Below are 11,812 nucleotides of genomic sequence, written 5' to 3' on the forward strand. Positions count from 1 at the left end.
TCCCTGCCCCTTCCCCCTAGCAAGACTGCAGATGTAGTGTTAACAGTTGGCTCATTGTTTAGCAGGAAGGAAATGGTTCTTCTCTCACCCCAACCACCCCTTTGTGGGCACTTGCTGGTCTCAGGTTTTTGCCCTTTTGGGGTACATTCTGCTGGCCTTTGATGCCCTTGCTGCCCACAGCAGTGGGAAGTTTAGATCAGTATTTCTCAACCTTTTTGACACCAGGAACCGGCTTGCTGTCTTCCTAAACTGTGTCAGGGAGATCTCGGGGACCAGCTCCGAGTCCACAGACTGGTCGTTGAGAAACACCGGTCTAGATCATTGTTAGGTTCTGCTACTTTTTCATTTTTAAGTGAATTTCCTGCTGCTGACAAGTGTGGAATTGACAGCAGCAGACATTGAATAGTCTGCATATCAACAGAACAGGTAAAACCCGAGCAGCTGGAGTGCATGCTTCCCTGCCCCGTTTCTTCCCAATGGGAATCGGTCCTGCTCCAAAGACACCTGTTCTATAGAATCTGGACTAATACCCACCAAAGACATTTCACACAAGAGTCACTGAACCACCATTAGATGGTAACTACTTTAGTCACAGTTAAGCCAGACTAGAATTGATTATTTTGTGCTCAAAAACTCAGTTTCCCTTTTCCCTGAACCATCTCATCTCATCACTTGTGTCCTTTACAAATATAGGATTTTCTGTTCTCCCTTCACTCTGTAGTCACCATCCTGTGTCTAGAAGAGTCCTTCAGAGCCCAACATGTTGCTCCTTGCTTGGGCCTAGGTATTTCTTGGAAAGCATTTCCTTTACCCATACCTCCCTGCCAGTGAACATGCTTTTCCATTGGTTTCCCAGCACCTCTGAGTCTTCCATATAGCAAACTACTAATCCAGAAGGTACTGGGTCCACCCACTCCATCATTTTCAGCCCTGGTCAGCTGTCACTGAGAAACCAGGATTAGAAATCAAATGGAGAACTAACTACAGGGCTAGTCAGGACTGAGAGGCTGTGGGGGGTGAGGGGGAGAGAAGGGTGTGCGTGTGTGCGTGCGTGTGAGAGAGAGAGAGAACAGTTTGGGGAAGTCATGGAGTGAAGTCTGTAAGTGAGTGACTGGTTTAAAGCTGGGGGAAAGTGGAAGAGGGGTGGGGATGCTGAGTGAACGCCACAGGGGTCAGGTAAATATAAAAATCTATTTTAAATGTGATTTTATGTGCTCCTTAATTTCATTCTCTTGGGAGATGGACAGAGAGCACTGAGACCACTTGTTAGCTTGCATTCCTTTCCCCTTTCTCTCTGCTGCTGACTGTGGGGTGTTGGGGGCTCCTTGGAGTCCCCATCAGACCATGATTTGAGTTGTTTGCAATGTCCTTGCCCCATTGAGCACAGAAGGGGTTGTCTGAAGAAAACAAACAGGTTCTTTCCTCCCTCCCCTCTCCTGTGGAGGAAGGGAGAAATCAGAGTGGGGGGGGAAAGACCAAGGTGGTCTGTCTCTTAAACCAAACCCAAAAGGTGATCAAAAAGAGGGTCTATCAGCAGGTATAGTATATTTAATCGGGATTAGGGTCTGCCTCCAGCCCCTTCCTTAGGGTCACTTCACTATACCTGGTCCATGCAGTCTCCGAGACGGTGAGGTCTAAACAAAGTTTTGTAAACATCAGAGAAGTGAAGTTCTGGAATAGCCTTCCAATGGGAGCAGTGGGGGCAAAAAGGCTAACTGGCTTAAAGACTGAACCTGTTAAGTTTATGGAAGGGATGGTATGGTGGAGCTGCTTACAATGGCATATAGCTGATCTTTGACAGCTAGCAGCAAATATCTCCAAGTGGCTTTTGATAGGACACTAGATAGGGAGGGCTCTGAGTTACTACAGAAAATTCTTTCCCAGGTGTCTGGCTGGTGGGTCTTGCCCACATGATCAGGATCTAAATGATGGCCATATTTGGAGTTGGGAAGGAATTTCCCCCCTGGTCAGATTGGCAGAGACCCTAGGGGTTTTTCACCTTCCTCTGCAGCATGGGTCCGGGTCACTTGTAGGCTTAAACTAGTGTAAATGGTGAATTCTCTGTAACTGGAAGCTTTTTTAAATCATGATTTGAGGACTTCAGTAACTCAGCCTGAGGCTATGGTTCTTTTACAGGAGTGGGTGGGTGAGGCTCTGTGGCCTTCAATGTACAGGAGGTCAAACTAAATGATCATGATTCTCCCTTCTGGCCTTAAAGTCTATGACTGTCTTCCTTTTTAATGATCTGCAAAACTGAACTGAACAGTTTGGTTTGGGAACCAGCACCATGGGGCTCCTCCATTCACTTTTGGACTCCACAATTCCCTCCCTCCTGCCATCTCCAGCACAGCTCATTCTTTTCGGACTGTGTCCCTCATTCTCCATAGCAAGGGTCTAGGGTTCTCCTTGATTAGCCCAGGGTGATCTCTAGGTGATGGTGAATTAACTGCATTCTCCCTGGATTTGGGGAGAGTGCATTGCGAAGTCCTTGATCAATTTAAGGAATTGCTACCTCTGTGCAGGGGTGAGGCACTCAACCCAAGCACTGTAGTCTGTTCTTGGCCAATGGGTCTCTCGTGTCTTCCAAGGTTTAAGAAGATTCATGTGATAGATTTTAGTTTCCTTTCTTCTACCTGGTTTTATCTCAGAGTCCACCAGCCCTTCCTGAGTAACAACTTCAAATGGACCCTGCCATCAGCACATTAATCTTGACTTGGCAGGAAAAGGACCCGGACACCTGTGTGGAAAGTCCATAGTTGAGCTGCTCTATAATTTTGTTCTTGTGCATGTTGGGTCTTCCTTAAGTTCTCTCTGGCAAATATCTTTGTCCCGAATCATTCCCTTAATTGCAAAATGTGTTGGGTTGTGCTTAAGGCCTATGTCCTGTTCCTCCCAGCCCTCCTGTGGCAAATCCAAGATTCCCTGCTGTTGACAACCATAAAGTAACTCAAAGGCAGAGAACCCTGTAGATAGGGTTGCTAATTTTGGCTGGATGTATTCCTGGAGGTTTCATCACATGACATAAATCTTTAATTCTTGGAGACTCCAGGCCAATCCTGGAGGGTTGGCAACCCTACCTGAAGAGGCCTGCGGGAACTCCTTTATGACAAACAGAAGCTGTGAGAGTAGTTGGTCCCAGTGGTTGGGGTCGTTACTAATAAAGCGTCTCAACATTCACTTCATAGTCTTGTTAAATCGTTTGCTGGGCCATCTGTTTGCGTGCAGTACACCGAGGTTTTACAGGGGCTTGGCCTTTAGAATGGAGCATAATTCACACCTCAGCCAGGAGATGAAGTTAGTCCCTTGATCCATTAGTATTTTTTGGAAATCCCATGCATGAGAAGAGCTTCAAGAGTTCTGGTGGTACCACTGTATGTGTCATGGAGCAAACGAGAACCTTGTCTCCGACACTACCTGCGTAGCCATTCGTTGACTTGCACGATTCGATGGTGTCTACTCAGGTCTTTTCCTTCCACGGGGAGGATGGACGAGAAGACCACTTGCACCTCAAACTCCTTTATCCATCTTCCCAGAGCCACACAGTCTGCAGTGATCCACTCAAGGTCATTCTTGGTGGTATCATTGGTGCCCGCTTGGAGAAGCAGGAAGGGGTAGCGATCCGAGGGCTTGATGAGTCTCGGCAGTCTCTCTGTCACATCGTGAATCCTAGCTTGGAGAGGGGCTCAGGGCTGTGGCAGGGGGTTGGGGTGTGAGGGCAGGTCATCAAGGACCGACCCTTGGGGCACTCCACTTGATACTGGCTGCCAACTAGACATGCCAACTAGACATGGAGCCATTGATCACTACCCGTTGCTGTTGGGTGGTCCACTGCTACAGCAATTGCTTCTGGAACTGCTGTTACTGAGTACCTTGCTGTTGCTGCATCTCCGCTAGCCACTTATACCTCTGCTCTGGTTCCATCTTGTTCAGAGCTGCTGAGCTCTGTTTCCCTTTATGGCTTTTTATTTATTTATTTTTTTTAAATCCTTGTATCAGGTGTAATTATACCCACATTCTCTGCTGCTTGTAGTCAGTTGGGAGCTTCCCTGAGACCCTACCAGACCATGATTTTGAGTTGTTTGTGATTTCCTTACCCCATTTGTAGCACACAAAGAGTTGTCGGGGGGAGAGGAGGGAACCTAACAAAAAGTTCCTTTTCTCTCTCCTTCCCCGGGGTGGGGGTTTTGGGAGAATCAGAGGTGAAAAAAAAAAAGAAAAGACAAAGGTGGTCTCTCTCTTAGGCAGTCATTTTGGTCACGCCTTTGGGTTAGGTTTGTCAGCAGGTATAGTGTCTTTAATCAGGATTAGGGTCTGCTGCTCTCCTTTTGGGTCACCCTGCTTTATACCTGGTCTGTGAAGTCTCAGGGACAACGGCAACTATCTTCCTCTTTGCTGATTTGTCCCTGTCACCAGCAGTCTTCTTCCCATTGGCCAGCTCTTCCTGTGGCAGGCTTTTTCTTTTTGAATCCACCCCCCGACAGGCAGAATGAGCCTTACAGGTGCTCCTAATTAGTGCTGGCTGAGCCCAGAAGAGCTTGTTAGCCTCCCACCTACTAGAGTGATGATGTGCCCCCTCATACTTACCCCTCTTCCAACCTTTGTAGGTTGGGCTCACTGGGGCAGGGAATTTCTGCGCCCCATGTGCAACTTGTGGGGATCCTAGGGAATCTGTTACCTGCCCTGTTTTGGCCCCTCTCCAGGAAAGAGCACTGAATTTCCAGCTTAAGGACAATTGTATCATGAGCGATGGGACTTGCTAAACAAGTGGTGTGACCAATCCAAACGGCCTGGTACCTAAGTGAGGTGAGAAGCTATCAATCAGTGACCATCTTTTTATTGTTTGAACAGATCTTCTCTGCTCTGCTTACTGCCCTCTTGTGATGTTTCTTCTTGCAGGCCCAGTCCCTGACTTGCAACTAGGGTGACCAGACAGCAAGTGTGAAAAATTGGGACGGGGGTAGGGGTAATAGGAGCCTATATAAGAAAAAAGCCCCAAATATCAGGACTGTCCCTATAAAATTGGGACATCTGGTCACCCTAATTGCAACTGCCCTATCTGGAGGGTAGCACTGTGACATCAGAAAGAACTTGGTGGATACTCTAACAGCTAAATTATTGTTCGTTTGCATCCAGCAATTTTTAGTTTAAATGTCTTATGCTAATTGTCCTAACTTTGTATCAAAGCTTCTTTTTAATTTTTGATGAATGCATATCTCTAGTGTTTGGCCCTGAGAAAATAGCTTCTCATTTCCTGTAGCATCAGAACTCCAGCCTGCTTGCTGCATAGACAAATTGGATATAAAAATCCACAGCACACAACTCAGGCTGAGAATGTTTCCTCTTCAAAAACAAAAGTTACTAAGATGTTACAACTGAAAATTTAAACTCTTTGCTCAGATAATCCAGTTCAGGGCAACACAACTTCTTGGTGTTCACTGTCTTTCATACAGATTGTACCAACAGATTTTTAGCTGAGATTTGAAGATAGATGGTGAGTTGAGGAGGCAAAGATAAGTAATTAGTAAACTGCTTCAGATGTAAGGAACTACATAGGAGAATGCTCTTGCACCTGTAACAGCACAGTTGTATGAGGAACAGAGAAGAGAGAGGCTGAAAAAACATAGAAGGAAGTAATAGAAGGAGATGAGGTTGACTGGAGCAAACCCGTGGAGATTATTTAAAACAATATAAATTTTGAACTGGATCCTGTCATGATGGGGAAGCAGGTGGAGTTGTCTGAGGGTGTGGGTGATGGGATTTGTACCTGAGAAAATGCATTCTGCACATGCTGGAGTATGGAGAGTTGAGGGGATGATTACAGAAAAGGGAGTTGGTCTAGACAAAGTGAGAGAGTACCTTTTTAAACCTTATTTTTAGTGTTTAAACTGAAACCAGAGTTAAGAGTTAATCCTGTGAATCCGTCTGTGAGTCGCATGCTGCAAAGAGAGTCGTCTGATTCTGTTCTCCCACATTAGTGTATCACTATTGCTTTCTTCCATGAAACAGTCTATTTGTGGTAGGAGACAGCAGATTCAAATATTTATTTAGAGACCTCACTCTTCTCCTGTGATCTCTCCACTCGTTCCTAATCTACTTCTGAGGCCAATTCAAGACCTGGGTCTTCTCTTCAAAACCATCAATGGGTGGGGACCCAGCTATATCAGCAACCACATCTCTGTCCATGAAGACAAATGGGACAAATGCTCTTCTGGTTGCAACTGGCTGTCACACCTGGCTTGCCCCCTCTGCACTCTGACCACTCCTGAAAGAGTCTCATGCTTGTGTTAATGCATAGCCATTTTGGACGGTAGTATTAGGGTGAAACTGAAAAGGACCAATCCTGGTGGGTGTTTGGGGAAGCTTTGAAGAAGCAGCTGTGTGTGTCTGGGTGAGTGATGGATGCTTTGTCAGCTGAGAGTGTATGGTATGTTTTCAGTTTTTAGTGAATGCTAATGATCTCTGATGATTGTGTTGCATCCCTAGGTGAGGAAAGCCCTTTTGATGGAAGGGTCTAGTGCCTGTGGCAGATATTAAGGTGTCATGTAGCACAGGGGTCTTCAGGTGCCAGGAGGTTGATGTTTAATTGCCAGCTCCTGGGTAAAGCTTGTTTGTAGTGTGGGCCGTGCTGAGAGCTTTTGTTTATGAGCTGAGAGAAGGGGAGGGCTGCAGCTGCTATATAAATAGCTCTGACAGGCTGGGATCTAGGGAAGAGAGATTGGGTTGCTATGGAGATTGATCTGAATCAGATTACCTGCGGCTCTTGTTCTCCAGCCTGTGCTTGTGTAGTGGCTGTGTGGCTTTGCATGTGCTGGGGAGCATGCCGTGATCTGACTGAAGGGATAGGACAGAGGAAGGAAACAACTCCTTGGCCAGTATGTGGCAAGATGGTGAAATCAGCCACTAGAGCAACCAAGAGCCTTAATCATTCTGGGCTCAGCCCTGTGAAGCAGCAACAACATTCCTGTCTGTGGGGTGCATACCATCTGTTTGCATGTGAATGATTCTGTTTCTGGTAGCATGTGTAGGGGTTATGATGAACCTAGCTGCCTCTGCTCACTAATGACATGGTGGCAGCTAACCTTAGAGAAAGAGTGACTCATAGGTGCCAGGGCCAGAAGGGACCATTATGATGATCTGGTCTAACCTCCTGTATAACACAGGCCATAGAACTTTCCCAAAATAATTCCTGGAGCATAGGTTTTAGAAAAACATCCACTCTTGATTTAGACATTGTCAGTGATGAAGAATCTACCATGACCCTTAGTAAATTGTAGCAGTGGTTAATCACCCTCACTGTTAAAAATTTACGTGGATTAGAGAACTGACTTTTGTGTCTACAGGGTGTTTGTAAACCAGCTTGGTGATGGTTTGGGGGTCAGGGGAGAGAATATCTTCGTGTATTAAAGATGCCCTTTTTGGGGGAGGATGTCCGTGGCTTGCTTACTGAGTCCTCCTAACTGGACTGCTCTCCAGAATGATTTCAGTGAGTTGCTCTTGTTACTGATGAACACCATCTCACATTTCATTTTCTAAATCATTTTAATTTGAGCTCCACTGTTAATCTGCTCCCTCTTCACTGCCTTCTGGTTAGGTGGAAGGTTCAAATAGTCAGAATGTGCCTTCTGCCCTGTTAATAAGGAAGTTTTCCTGCTTTAGGAGACACTTGTGCTCAAGGCTGAATGTTGTTAGATTCTTTTTGCTATTGTATGTCTTTCATGGGGTTTTGTCTTCCTTGGTACTGTGCCTGCTATGGTCCAGCTGCAACAGACAAATGTGTTGCCACTGTCTATGTCAAGCATGCCTGCAGTGCTTCTAAAATGCATCCTGTCCACATACAGACCTGCACCCAGGTATTGGTATCTTTGTTAGGAGTACATATCCTTTGCCTGCATTGTTGCCCTGAAAGGGTGGAGGGCCACACCAAGTTGAAGCAGTTAAACTGGTGCAGCAAATTCTTCCAACTCTGCCTTCAGTGACTACTCTACGTTCTGCTGGCTTCCCAAACTGACGCTAGAGCACCCGAGGCCTATTTTGGGTTGTTCTCAGCTTAGCTGCAGAACTGTGACATAAAACCAGAACTATGGGTTCCATGTACTTATTTGTTAGTATTGCAGTAGTACCAGATGCCCCAAACGGATTTGGGACCCTATTGTATCGGGGACTTTTAAAATACAAAACTTCTATTAGACAGACTAGTAAATGTTAGTACAAATGTTGTATGTAGCCAGAATTGAAAACTCTCACACGAGAAATGGTAGTTTGTCTTCTGCTTCTGTTAGAGATCATTGCAAACAAATGCCACATCAGTCAGACCAATGGGGAAAATAACTGCACGAAGTGTACTGACCCACTTCAGAACTACATCCTGAGATGGGAGTTGCTGGAAAGAGAAAACAGAACTTTGATGAAATGATACTAAAATTACAAACACACTCATTGGGCAAAGCTACTCCACACTGAATGAATGTTGCATCTCTCATACCTCCTTCCTCCTCCTTTGAATTATGTAGGGATCACTACCACACACATGCAACTAGCTAGTCCTAACATACTTGCTCCTGTTGACTGGGAGATACCTGTCTCAGGATGTTCAAGGGGTGAAACATGAGAGACAAGGAACCTTAGTTTAGTTGAAAATTAGGGATCAAGGCTGCAGGCTCTGCTTGATCAAATTCTTATTGAAGTGATACGGCCTGTATCCCACCTGAGGATCAGGTCCATAATATACAAATAAGAAAACATACAAACACACAAAATGACACATACAACAGTGATCAGGGTGCAGCGGGATTCACCCTGATCAAAGAGATTGCTGGCTCAGTTGACTGTGGCCAAGGTGTTTACAATATCGCCAACTCTCGTGATTTTTGGGGTGGTTTTCACCTTCCTTATGAAAACATGATGAAAGGCTGCAAACTCATGAATATTCTTATTTAAAGTGGCCACTGGCCACTATTACTGTCGGGCTGAAGCCAGCAAGATTACCACCATTTCCCTGTGATCTATCTGCATGTGGAAGTGAGACTGCCCTTAATAAAGTTGGCCGCTACCACACTGCCCATAGGTAAAATGGCTGCCACTCTATGGTTCAAGGAGCTAGCCAGGACAGAGAAACTGTGAGGAGCAGCAGAGACACTGTGAAAGGCTGATAGAATGAGGGGGAAACAGGATTAAGGGGTTGCTAGGGAATGGGGTCTAGGGGATTTTCGATTGCAGGAAGGAGGGTGATGGGGGGTGCGGAGGGCAGTGATGGGGGGTGGGATCTGGGGAGGATAGAATGGCAATTCCTCCAGCCTGTGGGTGGCGATGGAGAAGGGAAGTCCCTCCAAATAGCCAAGGGGACAGTGTTGCCAACTCTAGCGAACTGGAAAAAAAGATACACAGTGAGGTGGCAAAGTTTGCAGACCGTACAAAATTACTCAAGATAGTTAAGTCCAAGCTAGACTATGAAGAGTTACAAAGGGATCGCTCAAAGATGAGTGACTGGGTAACAAAATGGCAAATGAAATTCAAAGTGCACGTTGGAAAACTTAATCTCAACACTACATACAAAATGATGAGATCTAAATTAGCTGCTACTGCTAAAGAGAGAGATCTTGGCATCATTGTGGATAGTTCTCTGAAAACATCTGCTCAACATGCAGCAGTCACCAAAAAAGCGAACAGAATGTTAGGAACCATTAGGAAAGCGATGGGCAATAAGACAGTAAATATCATCATGTCGGTATCTAAATCCATAGTATGCCCAGACCTTGAAAACTGCATGTTCTGGTCACCCCATCTCAAAAGAAGATATATTAGAATTGGAAAAGGTACCGAGAAGGGCAACAAAAATGATGAAGGATGTGGAACAGTTTCCATATGAGGAGAGATTAAAAAGACTCAGACTGTTCAGCTTGGAAAAGAGACAATTTGGGGATGGGGGATATGATAAAGGTCTATAAATCATGAATGGTGCAGAGAAAGTGAATAAGAAAGTGTTATTTACCCTTCCATGTAACACAAGAACCAGTGTGTCACCCAGTGAAATTAATAGGAAGCAGGTTTATAACAAACAGAAGAAAGTATTTCTACACACAACACACAGCCAACCTGTGGAACTTGTTGCCAAGGCATGTTGTGAAGGCCAAAAGTATAACTAGATAAGTTCATGGAGGATAGGTCCATGAATGGCTATTAGTGAAGATGGTCAGGGATGCAATCCAATGCTCTGGGTTTCCCTAGGTCTCTGGCTGCCAGAAGCTGGGACTGGACGATATGGGGTGGATCACTTGATAATTGCCCTCTTCTATTCATTCCCTTTGAAGCACCTGGCATTGGCCACTGTCGGAAGACCGAGTACTGGTCTAGATGGACCATTGATCTGACCCAGCATGGCTGTTCTTATGTTCTTGTGGATTGATCGTGAGTCACAGGATTTTGATGTCTGCAGGAGGAGCTGTTGTAATAACACAAGAAGTGCCTCTGATCCTGTGGGTTTTTTTTCAGGACTGGGCACATGGACAAAGCTCTGTGCAAGAACCTTGGAGCTGGGGACAGAGACCTGCCTTGCCACTGAGCTCTGCCTTCATGTATGGCTCTAGAGCAGAGAGAGGATCCTGTGACAGCAGGAGGTAGGGGAGTGGGGAGTCGGGGAAGTAGTGCTGCTGGATGCCAGATAGAGAAGACCAGAGCAGCATCCACCATCCAAAAGACAACGATTCCCCAAGGTCTCAGAGGACTGTTTTTTCCATGGATAACAGATTTATTCTGGTTGTGACTATCAATGTGTCTCAGGGGTTTTAATACATAAATTAGGAGGAACATGAGCCCTACCTGGAGAGAAAATCAACTTTTCCTGTCTTGGGTGGAACAAAGTATGCTGCCCATCTATGAGGAGATGACATCACAACCGACGCTGCAGAGGTTGGATTAATCAGAATGGAAACTGCACCCAGAAATATCCTCACACATTATAAGTCAACTTGATGGGCTGGCGATTGATTTTTTTTTTTTTTTTTTGTATCTGGAAACAACAGTAAAGTGCACTGTGGCCTCTCTCTGACAGGACCTTGGACGTGAGGTGGTGAATAACTTCTTGCAAAGTCAAGCATTGTCTCTGCCAAATCCTTTCCACCTTTTCCACTGCTCCCTGCAGTGATGCAAAAGATAGGAATGAAAGGGCAGGAGTACTTCTGTTTGTCATTTTGGCTATGGGTCTCAAGGCTGATTTAACTTAATATTGGACTTTCCAAGGTCTCTACCTCACAGAGGAGGTATTGGGATATTGCAAAACCACTCCTCTATCCTGGACCATACAGATTCAAAATGGATACTTGGAGGAAGTGATTATCGCTCTCATGGACCTTAAAAGCAGTTCACAAATAGAATTTATTCTACTGGCTGGTGAAAGTCCATAGTTTAACTACTATGTTAAAACAAGTGAAACATAGCCCTGAGTTCCTCCAGCAGGGCCTCAATGTGGGTGTATAAGAGTGTCCAAGCAAAAAAGGACAAGTCTCTGTAGTATAATATTTATACTACGTCCAAGAAAAGGAAGTTTTGTACAAATCCCACATTGAATGCTTTCTTAGGGCAATGGCCCTTATTCCAGCCCCGCAAAAGTCATAGAACATGACTTTGGAGCCTCATTTTTGTCCTTACAGTGCTAGCCAGATAGAGCCCCTGTAGGAGGTGTCATTATACTGCCTATCCGTGAAAGCAGACATCCCAATAGCTACTATCTCTAATCAGACAGATTTTATAAATTGGGAGCTTTCTCTGGTGATACCCAGTATTATACTTTTGATTCGGACAACTAGCCATAACAACA

This window comes from Eretmochelys imbricata, chromosome 6 (assembly GCF_965152235.1).
Source record: "Eretmochelys imbricata isolate rEreImb1 chromosome 6, rEreImb1.hap1, whole genome shotgun sequence".
NCBI lineage: Eukaryota > Metazoa > Chordata > Testudines > Cheloniidae > Eretmochelys > Eretmochelys imbricata.